At 42.8% G+C, this 17,452-nt stretch overlaps 1 pseudogene; it reads right to left on the bottom strand.

The window, feature by feature from the left end:
- Positions 1-9,222: 9,222 nt before the first annotated feature.
- On the bottom strand, positions 9,223-10,721 carry LOC126615776 (uncharacterized; annotated as a pseudogene).
- Between the last annotated feature and the right edge of the window lie 6,731 nt (positions 10,722-17,452).

The raw sequence follows: 17,452 nt of genomic DNA, 5'->3' as shown, positions 1-17,452 counted from the left end.
CTTCTTGATTCATCCAACTACTTGAAGATCACTTGTCGTGTAGTGCGACTAAAATGACTCAAATTTTGAGTTATATTGAATCTTGTAAAAATCCTTAAAATTGTCACATCCCAGTTCCGGTTCCATCGTAGCACGATATTGTTTACTTTGGGCTTACCATTCCCTCACGGTTTTGTTTCTGAAAACTCACACGAGAACTTCCCAGTGGATCACCCATCTTAGGATTGTTCTCGCCTGAACTCGCTTAACTTCAGAATTCTAATGGAACCCGAAGCCAGTGAGTTCCCAAAAGGCCTCGTGCTATAGGAGGTGTGCCCCGACCATGCCCTCACGGTTTAGTAGATGTGCTTACGTGTATACGAGGATTTTGGCAAATCTTAGGAGATGGTTACCTTCAGTGGTATAACTCTTATCCTATTCACTATTGTTTGTACTATACTTGACCAATCCCGAAACTACTGAGCACCAGTCAACGTTATACCGTCAAGGACCCAGAAGAGTTTCCCTCTAACCAGGAGGCCAATCACAGCGTAACACGTGTCAACATCAGAAGCCAATCATAGTGTGACACGTGTCAACATCAGAAGCCAATCACAACACGACACGTGTCAATGTCAGAATGAAACTAGAAACTCTCTTCTATAAATAGAGATCATTCTCTCACAATATTTCCTAATGTCATTTGTACTAAATCATTCACTTGTACTCACTAAAGGAGAGCTTGGACCTATGTACTTATGTAAACCCTTCATAATTAATGAGAACTCCTCTACTCCGTGGACGTAGCCAATCTGGGTGAACCACGTACATCTTGTGTTTGCTTCCCTGTCCCTATCCATTTACATACTTATCCACACTAGTGACCGGAGCAATCTAGCGAAGGTCACAAACTTAACACTTTCTGTTGTACCAAAGTCCTTACTGATTTTGTGCATTGACATTTGGCGCCGTCTGTGGGAACGACACTTATTCCCATTCTCTTCAGCTTTGTTAAGCTGGTTTCCACCATTCGTACACTCTCTTTTGACTAGGCATCTCTCTCCAACATAGGGAGCGAAGGAAGCCACAACACACAGAATGACACCCCTCTTGCACCTAGTGCGAAGCAACGAAAGAAGGAAGGAAAGAGGGTTGCTCTTCAAGCTAAAGTCGATGAGCTAGAATCTCAAAACAACAAGATAGCAATGAAGAATGAGGTCCTCCAGGAACAATATGAAAAGCTCTTTGAGATGCTCCACGAAACTAGGCGTACTCAAACACGTGAACTCGTTCCCCCTGTGGACATCAACCATCATCTGGATGCCTCCCAACAAGGAGGGTCACCTTCCTTCGACATGGGTATCCCTGATGAGGAGCGAGCTAATCATCAAAACATTGATCAACATGAGACTTCTCTCAACCCAGCTGCTTCGACCCGAAGTAGGAGAAGTGGAGGAAAACACCTCCTTGCAGAAGGGTTGGAAGGATCAAAAGCCGTTTATCGTGATTGCCGAGACTTCCTAAAGCAACGTCGAGAGAATCCCTTCCACATATGCTCGAAGATCAATGACCCAAGGGTTTCTGAAAGACTCGGTCCTCTCCCACGACCCAGGCCAGCTGCCAATCTAGGGAAGGAACGACATGTCCTAGAGGAACATGAAGGTACAGGGGACTCTGAGGTATTCCGACAGACTCGCCCTAGAAGTCAGTACTACGAGTCCAAGGAAAAATCCACGCCCTTGCTCAAACTTTCCTACTTCCAAGAGGCGATGGAAACTTACGAAAGAAAATCCCAATGGTACATGACTCCACTCAAGACCCCCTTGTCCTACAGCTCATTGAGGAAGTAAACAAGTTGAAGGCCGAATGTCAGGCCGGATACCTGACCGGAACCAACCTAGGCCTGGCCCTCTCACAAGGAGGATCCTCGACACCCCCCTTCAAGCAAAGACAAAACAAAAGCTTGGTTTACAACTCTATACTATAAGGGAAGACCCAATTGAACACCTTAACCTCTTTGAGCCCACCATGGCATATCGGATGCACACCGACGAAGAACGATGTCTTCTTTTCCCCTTCACCCTCTCTGGCGGAGCTCTAAACTGGTATTGCCGTCTTCCATTCGACAGTAGACTCATTTGAGAAACTGAGGAAACTGTTTGTCTCTCAACACATCTTCCAGACCGATCGCTTACATTCTGCAGATGACTTGTACATTATTCGCCAGAAGCCGGACGAGTCACTACGAGAGTATGCTGGTCGTTTCAGCCTCAAGGCCTTCACGGCAGGCCTACGTGATTGTTTCTTCAAGTACATGATCAATGCCAACACTTGGAAGACTTACTCTGAGGTGATGGCACAGGCGTACAACCATGCCTCCGCCGAGGCAAGGACATATCAAGGGAAACCCCCCACAACCACCCCTTATCAGTAAGTAGGAAGTGGAAGCCAGATCCAACCAAATGAGAAAACCTCGACCTTCTAAACGGCAGCGGTACCTCCCCCTGCCTTACTTAATACTTTGCTAAGTTAACAAACATATCAATCTCAAGGCAAAAGGAAAAATTTCCATCCTCACCAGTCTCATTTTAGTAAAAAGAGTAAGGGACACTACTGCGATAACTAAGGGTATCGCTATGATAATCCCCGACCCCAGGCAGTCAACACAATGGGTCAAGCACGTGTCAGGACAGCCCCTACCCCGAGGTATGAGGCATACACACCTTTGAACACCATATGCGTGGCCATTTACCCCAACATAGCATACCTGATACCGAAGCCAAAGCTGAGGCACCCGGATTACAAGCCCACGAAAAATACGGGCACGTTTTGCTGCTACCACGAGCATAATGGCCATGACGGCGAGAAGTGTATCACCCTTCGTGATCATGTTGAAGCTTTGGCACGTGAAGGAAAAATTGATCAATTCCTCTTTCACCCTCCAAGGGGTAACCGTAACTAACGCCAGGTGAATATGATATATTCCATAAGTGGTGGCACACCCATATCTAAATCTTCCAACAGGGCCATGAAAAATAGTGAACGAGCTTTAAGGTCTGGCCACCAAGTGTTTCACGTGGAAGACATCAGGGGAGGTAAGTATCAAAAGCCTAACTGGGATCCAATATGTTTCTACCCTGAGGAAGAAAGAGGTATCATCTACCCTCACAACGACCCACTGATCGTGGAAGCTCACATAGCCAATTTTGAAGTACGACGAATCCTGGTAGACACGGGGGCTTCGGTCAATATCATGTTTGCTGAAGCTTTCAGGGCACTTAATGTAGCTGAACACTTACTCGATCGCTCGATTTCCCCTCTGATAAGCTTCTCCGATGATATCGTGCAACCTTTGGGGAGCATACACTTACGTTTCACCATTGGTACATGCCCTTACACAGCTACCATTACCACTAACTTTCTGGTGGTTGATTGCCCAACGGCATACAATGTCATCTTCGGACGCACAGGCATCAATGATCTCAAGGCCATGGTATCCACACATATGTTGTTAATGAAATTTCCAACCCCCTATCGCAATGGTTACATCAGAGGAGATCAACTTAGTGCACGATCATGTTACAACACTTCGGTTAAGCAACAACACATGTCTATGCCCAAGGAAACCCTTTCTATACACGACCAAGTCATAAAGACCAGCCCAGACGAAGCCAACTTGGATCTTCACGGTGGCAATAGTTAACCCGACGATCCTCGAGATGACTCTTTCACCCAGCAAGCACAACCCGCTGAAGAGTTGGAAAAAGTCTCTATCTCAAAAGATTATCCGGATCGCATGGTGAAGATTGGCACCACCTTGTCACCACCCATTCGGTTGGCATTGATTTCTTTTTTGCAAGAGAACACTGAGGTCTTCGCCTGGTCATACGAGGACATGCCAAGCATCTCTCCCGATATCATCTGTCATCGTTTAAGTATTGGCCCCAAGACCAAGCCAATGAGACAGAAGCGAAGATCTTATGACGCTGAACGGTACGAGGCAATGAAGGCAGAAGTTGAAAAACTCAAAGGCATAGGCTTCATCCGTGAAGTTAATTATCCAACGTGGGTAGCAAATGTTGTCCTTGTTAAGAAGAATCCGACCAAGAAAAGTCTCCTGCTCCAAAAGGTCTTGTGGAGAATGTGTGTCGATTACACCGACCTAAACAAAGGATGCCCGAAGGATAGTTTTCCTCTTCCTCTCATAGACAGACTTATAGACTCTACGGCATGTGTGAACTTCTGAGCTTCATGGATGCTTACTCAGGATACAACCAAATCCTCATGAACCCTCCGGACCAAGAACACACAGCCTTCACTACTGACAGGGGACTATATTGCTATAAAGTCATGCCTTTCGGCCTAAAGAATGCAGGAGCAACTTATCAGAGACTGGTCAATTCAATGTTCACCGAACAAATAGGGAAGAACATGAAAGTTTACGTTGATGATATGCTAGTCAAGAGTAAACATGCTAACCAACACATCACCAACCTATCTGAAACTTTCACCATTCTAAAAAGGTATCGAATGAGGTTGAACCTCAACAAATGTGCCTTCGGCGTAGGCTCTAGCAAATTCTTAGGCTTCATGATAAGCCAACGAGGCATTGAGGCTAATCCCGAGAAGATCAAAGAAATCCTCGGCATGAAGGAACCGATAACTTCAAAAGACATCCAGAGCCTTACTGGCAAGGTGGCAGCCTTAACTAGGTTCATCTCTAAGGCTACAGACAGATGTGCTCATTTCTTCAAAGCACTTAAGGGAAGTAAGAAATACATTACATGGACTGATGAATGTGCTGAGGCATTCAAGAACCTTAAAGACTACATGAGTAAAGCCCCTTTGCTCTCCAAACCTGAGGTTGGTGACACTCTCATTATCTATTTGTCGGTATCGGCTTCAGCAGTAAGTCCCGTTCTCATTCGAATGGATGGTAATGTCGAACGGCCTGTCTACTACGCTAGCAAGGCCTTACAAGATGCAGAGACACGATACTCCAACATTGAGAAATTGGCTCTAACATTGGTCATGTCCGCTCGAAAACTTCGCCCTTACTTCCAAGCACACTCCATCATCGTGCTTACCAATCATCCTCTTCGACAGATACTCCAAAGTCCTGACACTTCTGGGTGAATGATCAAATAGGCAATTGAAGGAAATCTTTTGGGAAAACATGTTCATTTGAGCAACATCATATAGCATGCAATTAACAATTAAAGGCGGAATCATGCTTGTATGCACTCAAAAACAAAACATTACCATGAAATTCAAAGCCTAGTAGATTGGTGAACCAATAATCAACTCAAAACAAAGTGAGTTGAAATTAATACCTTTGTAGATTCCTCTTTGCATAAGCAAAGGCTAATCACCCAAAGAGATAGGGCCTTCATTCCTTGCTTCTTAGATCCATGGATTTGGATGGAAGAATAGGTTCTCCAAGTTCCCAAAATTGAGAACCTCTAAGTCTCTTCACCAAGGTTAGATTGTAGAAGAAATGAGTGACCTTGGAGTAGTAGGATTGCTAGATGTACCCTCCAAGGTGTTGGCCTCTTTAGAGAGAAAATGGAGAGACAATTCTCACCAATTTTCCCCAAAAATAAACCCTTTTTTTAATCCTTAATGAATATTTGGCTATAAAGTCATTTATATAGTCACTTCTTTAAGTGACCTAAATAACCAAAACCCTAATTCATTCCATATGGCTGGCCATTTAGGGATTTTTGGGCTTTTGGGCTTTAATGAATCTTTATTCATTAAATTGTCATACAACTTAAGTTAATGGGCTTGACGTTCGAAGCCCATTGGGCCTTAAGGTCCAAAACTATCCCGAAGTCATTTAACGAACTTATTCGTTTGATTAATTAACATATTAATTAATCCTTGCCATAAATAAATGATTAAACCATTTAATCATTCTTACTCATTTTCGTTTAATCTCCAATCTCTACCTTTTATGGTGTGCGATCCATTAGGTTCCTTTTAGCGAGGTAGTGGGCGATTAAAACCATTTTACATCGATTATGAATTGAAACTATTTTCAATTCTCCCTTTAGTGAGTACACACGTTTAGGGCTTCCATAAACCATGAGTGACACCTAGCAGCATATCATGGTCATCCAAGCTAATCAGAAGAGGTTAGAGAACCTATTCAGTTCGAGATTACAAATGCAATACGGTCATTCTCTAATCTAATACTCTTGACCACATTGTTTGGTTTGATAGTTTATTTCTCATGTCTACTATCCAATGTGTGTCTTGTGCTTATATGATTACCTTGAATGTGATTAGGAACGCATTCCCAAATCTCATTCATACTCTGGTCAGAGATTCAAATCATATCAGAGAGTATTCTCCTTCAAGCGACTTGAAGGTTAGAGATCCCTTGTTGCGCATTCACTTGTCTCCATAGCTAAGCGGCTTGACCCCAACGATGCCGTGGACACCCTCCTGATGGAGTGACTTTGACATAATCAAAGATCAAGGTCTTAACCACAAGACAACTATGATGCTTCAGGTCAAAGGACTAATTTGCATTATCCCAACCATGAGTTCTCATGTGACATGGAATATGAGAACTCTTCGTTGATCGCGTTCAGTGAACTCATTCTCTATTGAGCACCTACCGTACTTGTCTTGATGTCACACACACCAATGAATCGAGACTAATCACTCTCCCTGAGAGAAGACATAGTACGTACTGATCTTAACGGACTGTCAATGCCCAATTGGCAATCCTATGATCAGGAACATTTAGGATGTGTCTACGAAAGAATGGTCTCATGAATCTAACTTCATTAGATTACATTCTCCCAATCACATATTCCTTGGACTTTATCGTTTAAGCATATAACATTTATATGAGACGGCTCAAACAATAATTTATGCCCTTTATATGTTAAACTGGATTAGTTTAACATGTGAAATGTCCGTAAAGTATCATCACATGATTGGCTTTAGGGCACATTTCCAACAGCAATAGCATTGGGTGAGTTTAACATCTCCTACCAACCAAAGCCAGCTGAGAAGGGCCAAGCAGTGGTAGACTTCATCGCTGACGTCACATATCCTGTTGACATTGTTTCTACACCTAAAGAAGTGGTTTCATTACCCTCGGAAGCTCAGAAAATAGAACCAACAGCCCCAGCATGGAGTCTATATGTTGATGGCTCGTCCAACCAACACGGTTGTGGAGCAGGACTAGTCCTTACGACCCCTGACAAAGTGGCAATGGAGTATGCTCTTTGTTTCAAATTCAAGGCGTTGAACAATGAGGTCGAATATGAAGCCCTCCTAGCAGGCTTACGTTTGGCCAAACACCTTGGGGTTAAACGAATTGATATCTTCAGTGACTCCCAATTGGTGGTTAACTAGGTCACCAACAACTTTGACGCTAAGGATAGCTCTATGGCTGCATATCTGACACAAACACAATTGTTGCTTAAGCACTTCCACTACCAGATCACCCAAATTCCTCGAGCGATCACCCAAATTTCTCGAGCAGTAAACAGTCATGCAGATGCTTTGGCTCACCTCGCCTCAGCAGTGGAAGACAAGATTGGGAGAAAAATTCAGGTTGAATTGTTGGTAGCACCAAGCACCATGGTTGCGGAAGTATGCAACTTACAACAGGGGAATAGTTGGATTACCCTGATTTATAGATTCCTTGCTCATGGCACCCTTCCAAATGACAAAGTCCAAGCTAAGCAGATTCGATACAAGGCTACCCGTTACTTGATCATTAATGACCAACTTTACAAGCGGGGTTTTAACCTACCATACCTAAGATGCCTTACGCTCGCAGAGGCGGAAACTGTCCTTCGGGAAATACATGAAGGAGTCTGTGGAGATCATGCTAAATCTCGATCCCTAGCACACAAGGCTTTTTGCCAAGGATATTACTGGCCAACACTCCACCAAGATGCCATTAGAATATCCCGCTCATGTGATAAGTGTCAACGCTACGCAACTATTCTTCACTTCCCTCCCGAGCCGTTCACTCCTATGATCAGCCCTTGGCCCTTGGCCCAATGGGGACTTGATTTGATCGGCCCAATGCCTGCAGGGAAGGGCAAGGTTTGCTATGCAATCGTTGCAATTGACTACTTCACAAAGTGGGCCGAAGTAAAACCCTTGGCAACCATTACTGAGGCAAAAATAGAAGACTTGGTATGGAAGAACATCCTTTGCAGATTCGACATTCCTAATGCGATAGTCACTGACAACGGGCGACAGTTCGACAATAATAAGTTCAGGATGTTCTGCTCTAAGTTCAACATCAACTTATGTTTTGTCTCCCTAGCTCATCCCCAGTCTAATGGACAAGTTGAAGCCATCAACAAAATAATCAAGCGAACTTTGAAAACCAGCTTGGACAAGGCTAAAGGTTGTTGGCCAGAATTTGTACCCCAAGTTCTTTGGTCATACCGCACTTCGTATCGGACATCAACAGGAGAAACCCCATTCTCACTTGCCTTTGGTACAGAGGCAGTTGTCCCAGTTGAGCTTGAGCAAACAACGTTTCGAGTCCAGAACTACGTGCAAAGCGAAAATGACAAACAACTTACCCTCAACTTAGATCTAGTCGAGGAACACAGATACCAAGCTCACTTGAGGAATGTCGCCTACAAGCAGCGCATCTCCAACTACTATGACTCAAGGGTTAAACCTCGTTCTTTCAAAGTGGGGGACTGGGTATTGAAGAAAAGATTACTTTGTGACAGAGTCCCGAGTAAATGAACACTTAGTCCAAACTGGGATGGACCATTTGAAGTTGTTGGCATCAGTCGCCCTGACTCCTACAAGCTTAGAAACTCCGATGGCAAGACCTTTGGCCATCCATGGAACACTGATCACTTGAAGTACTATTACAAGTAAACTCACATTGTACAAGTGTTAAGCTTCAGCCGTTCGGCATCCTATGTAACGAAAACTATTTGGTCTGAATTCAATAAAGAGGTGATTTAGACCACTCGGTCCTAATCCTCTTACATTCCTAGCAATGAAACACTCAGGTTCAAAGCTTCAACATGAATGCTTCCAACAGGAAATCAAGTTTAAGTATATGTCAACAAGACTGTGCAAATAAACAAACAGTACTGGACAGAATTAGTACATCCAAGTTATGGCTTATATTTAAACAAAGGATTTGCTCAAACATAGCCAGGCATTCATCAATGATAGTGCAAATACTTGGTAATTAACAACAAACTAGTACATCCAGAGTACATGGCACAAGCCACATAAACAACAAACTAGTACATCCAGAGTACATGGCACAAGCCGCACAAACAACAAACTAGTATATCCAGAGTACATGGCACATGCCACACAAACAACAAACTAGTACATCCAGAGTACATGGCACAAGCCGCACAAACAACAAACTAGTACATCCAGAGTACATGGCACATGCCACACAAACAACAAACTAGTACATCCAGAGTACATGGCACATGCCACATAAACAATAAACTCGTACATCCAGAGTACATGGCACATGCCACAAAAACAACAAACTCGTAAATCCAGAGTACATGCAGAAAAAGAGGGCACTACGAGTCATCCTCATCTGAGGCCGAACCCCTGACAATATCACTCTGCATTTCAACCCCATCGCCATCACCACATTCCTCAGCATCTCCAGGACCATCCTCACTCTCCTGAGACTGCTCACTGATACTAGCCTCATTATCAGATTCATCATCACTACTAGGATCAACTGCGAGGACGAAGGTTTCACCCTTTTGTCGGTACTCATCCATCTCATCACGGTACTTTCGAATAATGCTTCCATTGTCGTAACGTTCAAGGACGGCCATCCATTTCCTTTTCTCAAAATTAGCCGCTCGGATGCAGTGAGGTCTAAAAGCATCGTGAAAGGCCTGGGAACCTAAGAACTCCTGCACAGCAGCATCCCTCTCAGGATACTCCTCTTCAGTCCAAAAACCTCAACCAAGACACTATCTAACTCCCCTTTAACCTTGGAAACCTCAAAGATGGTTGTCTCCAACTGTTCCTTAGTCGCTTCCAATTGTTTCTTGAGCCTCACGTTCTTACCATTCCGCCTCTTCAAACTCTCAAAGTTTTCATCCTTAAGGCGGATGGCATCAGCCAAAGCTTTGCTCGTTTTTCTAGCGTAATTCACAAACTGCTTATTCTCTTTAAACTTTGCCTTGTACTGCTCGACTTCTCGCAATCTGTCATCGTACTCGGTCATGACCTACATGACAAGATAATCGTCACTACCAGGAAAAAGAGGAGAGAAAACAGACAAATGAAAAAGTAACACTTACATAAGAAGATAGTCTCATCATCCGGTCACGATCTGATTCGTTCTCATCTAGCGGCTCGCCAAGCTCATCAACAGTGGATCGACGTCCTGCCAGGCAATTATTGACATACCTAAAACTACTTGGCTGCATGGCAACCTTCAAGTCCTTCCAATGAATGATGCCAACCTCTTCCTTGTACTTTCTCTTACGGCTACAGCTAGAGCCACATTCTTGGTCAGCAGACTCCATGGTTGGAGGAAATATGGGATTGATGGTAGGAAGAGGAGGCACCAGTCGTCTCTCTTCCCCTGCAACTATGGCAGCAGCATACCCAATGGCCTCAGCTTCAGCCTTCTTTGAGGTAGCAATCTTGAGGACCTCATTTTACGACTTAGGTTTAGGGGTTGGCCTCACCCGGTGCTTACGAGCTCCATTGTGAAACAAAATGTCGTCTGCAGGAACTAACATGGGTGCTTTCCCTTTCTTGGTGTTAGTCTCCCCTTTCTTGCCCACTTTCTCCACTGAATAAGAAAAATCAAAGTAAGGAATGCAACTTTGTAAAAGAAAGAGGGGGCGAAATGAAAGACACAACTTACTTGCTCATTTCTGGCACTCCGACACTAGGGACTAGAAACCGTACTTTCGAAATAAGGGTCGTAGCTTGCCCAAATGTCTATCCTCTTTGGGCACCGTCAACACCTTCTCTATGTCAGCTAGCTCTCGTCCAGACAGCTTGATGGTCCCTCGCGTCACTGCACGAAGAAAAATGTTAGAAGCAAGAGAAAATCCCAACAAATAGCAAATAATGCAAACAATGGATACATTACAACCTACAGTCTGGAAGTGAGTAGGAACACGTCGCTCAGGCGTGACACCTTTAGCATACTCCCAATCATTATAAAGAAAGCACCAACGGTTTTTCCAAGTGTAGTACGTCTTTTTCTTACCAAAGACAATACGTTCTCTCTCACTACGACATGCACACTCGGCATACCCAGTGCATGCTTTCACCGGACACATCTTATAACAGTAGCGCCATTGATGAAAGGAAGGCTCACCTAACCCACATTCCATCCAAATAATATAAAACCCGATCAAGGTATCCTAAAAACCAGGGTAGAGTTGCCCATGCGCATATCCAATGAAAGACAGCATCCGTTGCAACCACGGGTGCAAAGGCAGCTTCACCCCTAAAGTTAATAATATCTGGGTATAGAACATAACATGACCCTTGGGTGGTTCAGAGGACAATTCTTCATGATGCACCAAACGCATTCCTACACTACGGGGGATACTGCATGATTGCCTTAGGGCCTCAAGCTGATTTTCACTATCTAACAAGTTTTACACTAAATGGTCTGCTGTGAACTCAGAGCGAAATATGGGTATGGCGTCACAAACAACCCCCTCACCCACTGACATGAATGAGCAAAAAACCAATATTGGCTAAGGCTTGACAATTGCGAAGATCACCCGATCTTGAATTTTTTGTACAAGACTCCAACAAAGGCCCTAAAGACTCCAACATTGCAAGCTCAAACCTAGAGTTAGAGTTAGGGGAGCCCCCATCACTAGGACTTCCAAACTCTGACATCTACAACAAACAAAAACAAACTCTATCACCACATGAAAGATCGAAACATAAGGAAGTTCCTAGGGCGTGGAGAAAAGCTCAATCAATTCATTATGTTCTCAACCAAATACATGAACACTTAAACAATTCAACAAGAATGAAAGCATGTGATCTAGTGGAGAAGACTACCAACCTGAAGATGGTGCAAAGTAATGCCGGAATCCCTGTCAACTATAAGAGCACTCTATCTCCAAAAATCACTACAAAATGAACAAATGAAGACAATGAAAAGAATGGAAACTTCTCATTCTTATAGGGTTCAACATGGCCAAAGAAATTCAAAATTCAAAATTCAAAATTCAAACCATGAGAAAACCCCATATGGAAAGTCTTAAACTTCCACACAAGCTAAGGAGTTTTCAAATTTCAAACTTGCAGCACCTCCTCTCCCCCTCAAAAAAAAAAAAAAATTAGAAAATTGGGGGAAGAGGTGAACACATTAGCTTCATCAATTTATGGTGCCAACAAGAGTTTCATCAATGAAGGGCAACCACAATTTTCAAAAACTTCACACACTCTTGATCAAGACAGTGTGAAGCAAAACCAATTTATGGTGCCAACAAGAGCTTCATCAATGGAGGGCAACCACAATTCTCAAAAGCTTCACACACTCTTGATCAAGACAGTGTGAAGCAAAACCAATTTATGGTGCCAACAAGAGCTTCATCAAAGGAGTTCAACCACAATTCTCAAAAGCTTCACACACTCTTGATCAAGACAGTGTGAAGCAAAACCAATTTATGGTGCCAACAAGAGCTTTATCAATGGAGGGCAACCACAATTCTCAAAAGCTTCACACACTCTTGATCAAGACAGTGTGAAGCAAAACCAATTTATGGTGCCAACAAGAGCTTCATCAAAGGAGTTCAACCATAATTCTCAAAAGCTTCACACACTCTTGATCAAGACAGTGTGAAGCAAAACCAATTTATGGTGCCAACAAGAGCTTCATCAAATGAGAGCAACCACAATTCTCAAAAGCTTCACACACTCTTGATCAAGACAGTGTGAAGCAAAACCAATTTATGGTATCAACAAGAGCTTCATCAATGGAGGGCAACCACAATTCTCAAAAGCTTCACACACTCTTGATCAAGACAGTGTGAAGCAAAACCAATTTATGGTGCCAACAAGAGCTTCATCAATGGAGGACAACTACAAATTCTCCCATATTTACAAATTTCTAGTTTCCCAAAAAAAAAAAAGCGAAATTCAACAAAATCTTCAACTCAAAAGCTTCAACAAAAGCTTCATCAATGGAGGACAACTACAAATTCTGAAAAGCTTCACACTATCTTGATCAAGATAGTGTGAAGCAAAATCAATTCATGGTACCCAACAAAAGCTTCACCTACAAAAGCTTGACCCACAAAAGCTTCACCTACAAAGCTTTAACACAAAAGCTTCACGTACAAAAGCTTCACACTATCTTGATCAAGATAGTGTGAAGCACAATCAATTCATGGTGCCCAACAAAGCTTCAACTCTAAAGCTTCACCTACAAAAGCTTCACCTACAAAAGCTTCACCCACAAAAGCTTCACCTATAAAAGCTTGACCCACAAAAGCTTGACCCACAAAAGCTTGACCTACAAAAGCTTCACCCATAAAAGCTTCACCTATAAAAGCTGACCCACAAAAGCTTGATCCACAAAAGCTTCACCTACAAAAGCTTCACACTATCTTGATCAAGATAGTGTGAAGCAAAATCAATTCATGGTGCCCAACAAAGCTTTAACCTCAAAGCTTCACCTACAAAGCTTCAACACCAAAGCTTCACCTACAAAACTTTAAAAAAAAAAAATATATATATATATATATATATATTCATTATTTTTAATTTTTAATTTTTTTTTTCAGAAATTCGAAAATTCAAAAATTCGGAAATTCGAAGAAAAAAAAATTTCGAAAAAAAAAAATTTTAGAAAAAAAAATAAAATTGCCCAGGCCTCATCTTCTTTGGGCCTAACAACTTTCATAACAAATATATATGAAGAATGAGTTTTGGGCTACCATTTAGAAAGGAAATGCCTCATTCGTCAACTCCTTCGACCGGAGACTTGGGGAACTCCTACCATATACTACTGCACCTTGATACTCGGAAGTCTCACGACCACTCAGTGACTTGGATTTTTCAAGTCTCCAAACGAGAAATTTTCCTCACTCGGGAAATTAAGGGAGCACTACCTCAACCTACATGCTTCACTCAAAAAGTTTCAACATACAAGCTTTAACAAAAGGAAAAATTCAAAGAACTTAGTTAAGAAGGCCTTGGTGTATTTAACACAATACGTTGAAATGAAGCAAAGCTTTTTTATTGAAATCTCCGATAAGTTACAAATATGTACATATACATGAATCAAAATAAACAAACAAGAGGGAGTCTTCACAAAGGTTGCTCAGGAGAAGTCTCAACAGTCGGTAGAGCCCCAGAAAGAGGAGGCACCAGAGGGTGATTATTCGGAGCCTCAGTGCTAGGCAGAACCCCAGAAGGAGGAGGCACCGAAGGTTGATCATTTGGAGCTTCATTACGCGGTACAACCCCAGAAGACGAAGGCAATAAATGCCTTTGGAACAAACCCACAAACCTCTGATGATCAAGTAAAATCTGACAATCAGATTCCTATAGCTGGTCGAGCTTTCTCTTCATGTTTGTAGCATAGTCATGTGCGAGCCTGTGCAACTGTTTATTCTCATGCTTGAGCCCTTTGATCTCCTGTTTGAGACTTATCACTTCAGCCGCCAATGTTTCAACTTGGCGGGTTCGAGCAAATAGGCGTTGGGCCATATTAGACACAAAACCTGCATACTGAACACTGAGAGCCAGAGAATCCTTAACAGCCAACTCATCAGACCGTTTGGAAAGTAGTCTGTTATCTTTGGGAGTGAGAAGGTTCATGGCCACCACCGCAGCGGTCATATCATTCTTCATCACAGAGTCCTCAACGGTAAGAGGACCAGTAGGGGATAAGAAGGATGGGCGCCATATGTTGTATTGAGAAGACATGGCTGCCTCTTCACCAAAGTTCAAGTCAAAACGACAGTCGGATGGGCTAGACATTCTCAGAAATGATGAAGGAGAAATGAGGTGCAATAAATCTCTGAAGTAAGGGGAAAATTCCTACAAGCAATAACTCTCTGAATGTACTCCTTGCACATAATTGGTGCCCTTATAAAAGAAAGGGCAATAGGGCCATTGGTTCAAAAATCGAAGATGCACCACTCTCCGGATTCCGAAGAGGCACCACTATCCGGACTTCGAAAAGGCACCACTTTCCACACGCAACATCAACTCCTTGGGTACCACAGATAACTTTGCCAAAGATTTCTGACAAAGTTTAGACACATAAATTTTGAAGGTCCAGCTACCATACTATTACCCACAAGGGTAAAGGAACAGCACCACTGCTTGATAACTAGAAAGTCCCAATGTGTGTCAACCTCCGTGCTCCGTGGCAAGGCAGACTGGCAAAAATGCCCAACCTTTACTCACATTCGAGAAAACACTCACAACAAGATTGCTTACTAAAAAATCGAAGAGGAACCACTCTCTGAATCTCGAGAGCCAGACTCCCAACAAGATTAATTTCTTAAAAATCGAAGAGACACTGCTATCCGAATCTCAAGAGTCAGACTCCCAACAGGATTGCTTTCTTAAAAATCGAAGAGGCACCGTTCTCTAAATCTTGAGAGCCAAATCCCCGATAGGATTGCTTGTTCGAAAACCGAAGAGGCATCGCTTTCCGAACTTCGAGAGCCAGATTTCCTTGGATAAAACTTGTCTGCAATCTTTACACGCAACATCAGCTTTCCAGATACCACATACCACTTTTTCAAAGCGCTCTGACAAAGTTAAAACGTGTGAAGCTTGCAGCTCCCACTACATTGCTATAACCAAGAAGGGTAAAGGAATAGCATTATTACTTGCTCAAAAATCGAAGAGGCATCGCCCTCCGAATCTCGAAAGCCAGACTCCCAACAGCATTATTACTTTCTCAAAAGTCGAAGAGGCACCGCTCTCCGAATCTTAAGAGCCAGACTCCTAACAAGATTGCTTTCTCAAAAATCGAAGAGGCACCGCTCTCCGAATCTCGAGAGCCAGATCCCCGACAGGATTGCTTGTTCAAAAACCGAAGAGGCATCGCTCTCTGAACTTTGAGAGCCAGATTTCCTTGGATAAAGCTTGTCTGCAATCTTCACACACAACATCAGCTTTCCAGATACCACATACCATTTTTTCAAAATGCTCTGACAAAGTTAAAACACGTGAAGTTTGCAGCTCCTACTACATTGCTATGACCAAAAAGGGTAAATGAGTAACATTACTACTTGTTATTAGGGAGATTCCTATATATGTTGACCTCCATCCTCCACAACCAGGCAAACCTGCAAATAAAAAAAATGCTCAACTTTTCTTCACATCCTAGAGGGCACTCTCAGCAGAGTCTCTCAAAATACTCAGCTTCTTTTTCTCCCGATAATACCTCTGCAAACAAGCCACACCAGAGCAAGAGTATCTCATATCATCAGGGTTAAAAGCAAGAGTATCCCATATTATGTTTTTTCCCTGTCTTTTCCTTTGGCCTTGTTCTTACCTGCAAGACAAGGAGAAAGAGAGCAATCAGTCAGCATTTGGAATCAAGCTTCTAGTCAGGAACTGACTGCCTGGAACCCCTTGCCTGATTACTTACCTGGCATTGCTCTCGAGTACTCATCTTCAACATCTTATGCTTCCAGGGAAGATACCACATCTGCCTGAGGAACAGATAGGGTAAATGAGAAGGATACAAGAAAGCATGTAGAGACAAGCGTAACAGAACACGTGCCAATACATCCACTACTTTGTAAACAGCAAAAGTATCCCATATCATCAAGGTCGAACATACTCTAGATTTGATGGACTTGTTTTGACCCTCAAATTCTTGAGTCGGCCTTATACTCTGGAGGGAACCAGAAAACCCTCCAGCCTAGTTCAAGAATAAGCCTGTGGAAAGTTACTTCTTCAAAAGCAAAAGTATCTCATATCATCTCTTCTCCATTTGCTTCTCCTTATCCTTGGTGCTATTTACGACACAAGGAGAAGGAGAACAATCAACCGGAAGCCGAAGTTGATAGGAGCATATTTATGCGCCTTAGTTAGCTAGTTCTTATGCATTTTTGTTATGTTTTCTTTGTTAAAGTAGTCTTTTAAGCTACTTTCTTGTGTTTTCAGGTTTAGCGGACGTATTACATGAAATGATACAATTTGGAGCTTTTGGAGCAAAAAGTGAGCTTGAATTGAAAAGGACATGCTTGGAACGCAAGGTTGGGATGGAATTGAAGAGTTGAAGATTTGAGGTTTCCTACTTGAAGTAGGAAAGCTAAGCCTAAAAGTTTCCATTTTGGGTCGATCTTTCCTAAATCGGAATTGGCAACCAAAGTTTCTAAAAGTTGGAAGTTTCTATTCTTGGAGGTTTCCATTTTCGAGAGTTTCTATTCTTGGCGTTGGGCTTTTAGATGACCTAAACCCAAATTTCCTTGTGGACCTTCAACCCATGCCGAACCCTAGGGCCTAATCATCTAAAATC

The sequence above is a fragment of the Malus sylvestris genome, chromosome 3 (genome assembly GCF_916048215.2).
Source record: "Malus sylvestris chromosome 3, drMalSylv7.2, whole genome shotgun sequence".
NCBI lineage: Eukaryota > Viridiplantae > Streptophyta > Magnoliopsida > Rosales > Rosaceae > Malus > Malus sylvestris.
The sequence above is the reverse complement of the archived record's forward strand: the minus strand, read 5'-3'. Positions and strand labels throughout refer to the sequence as shown.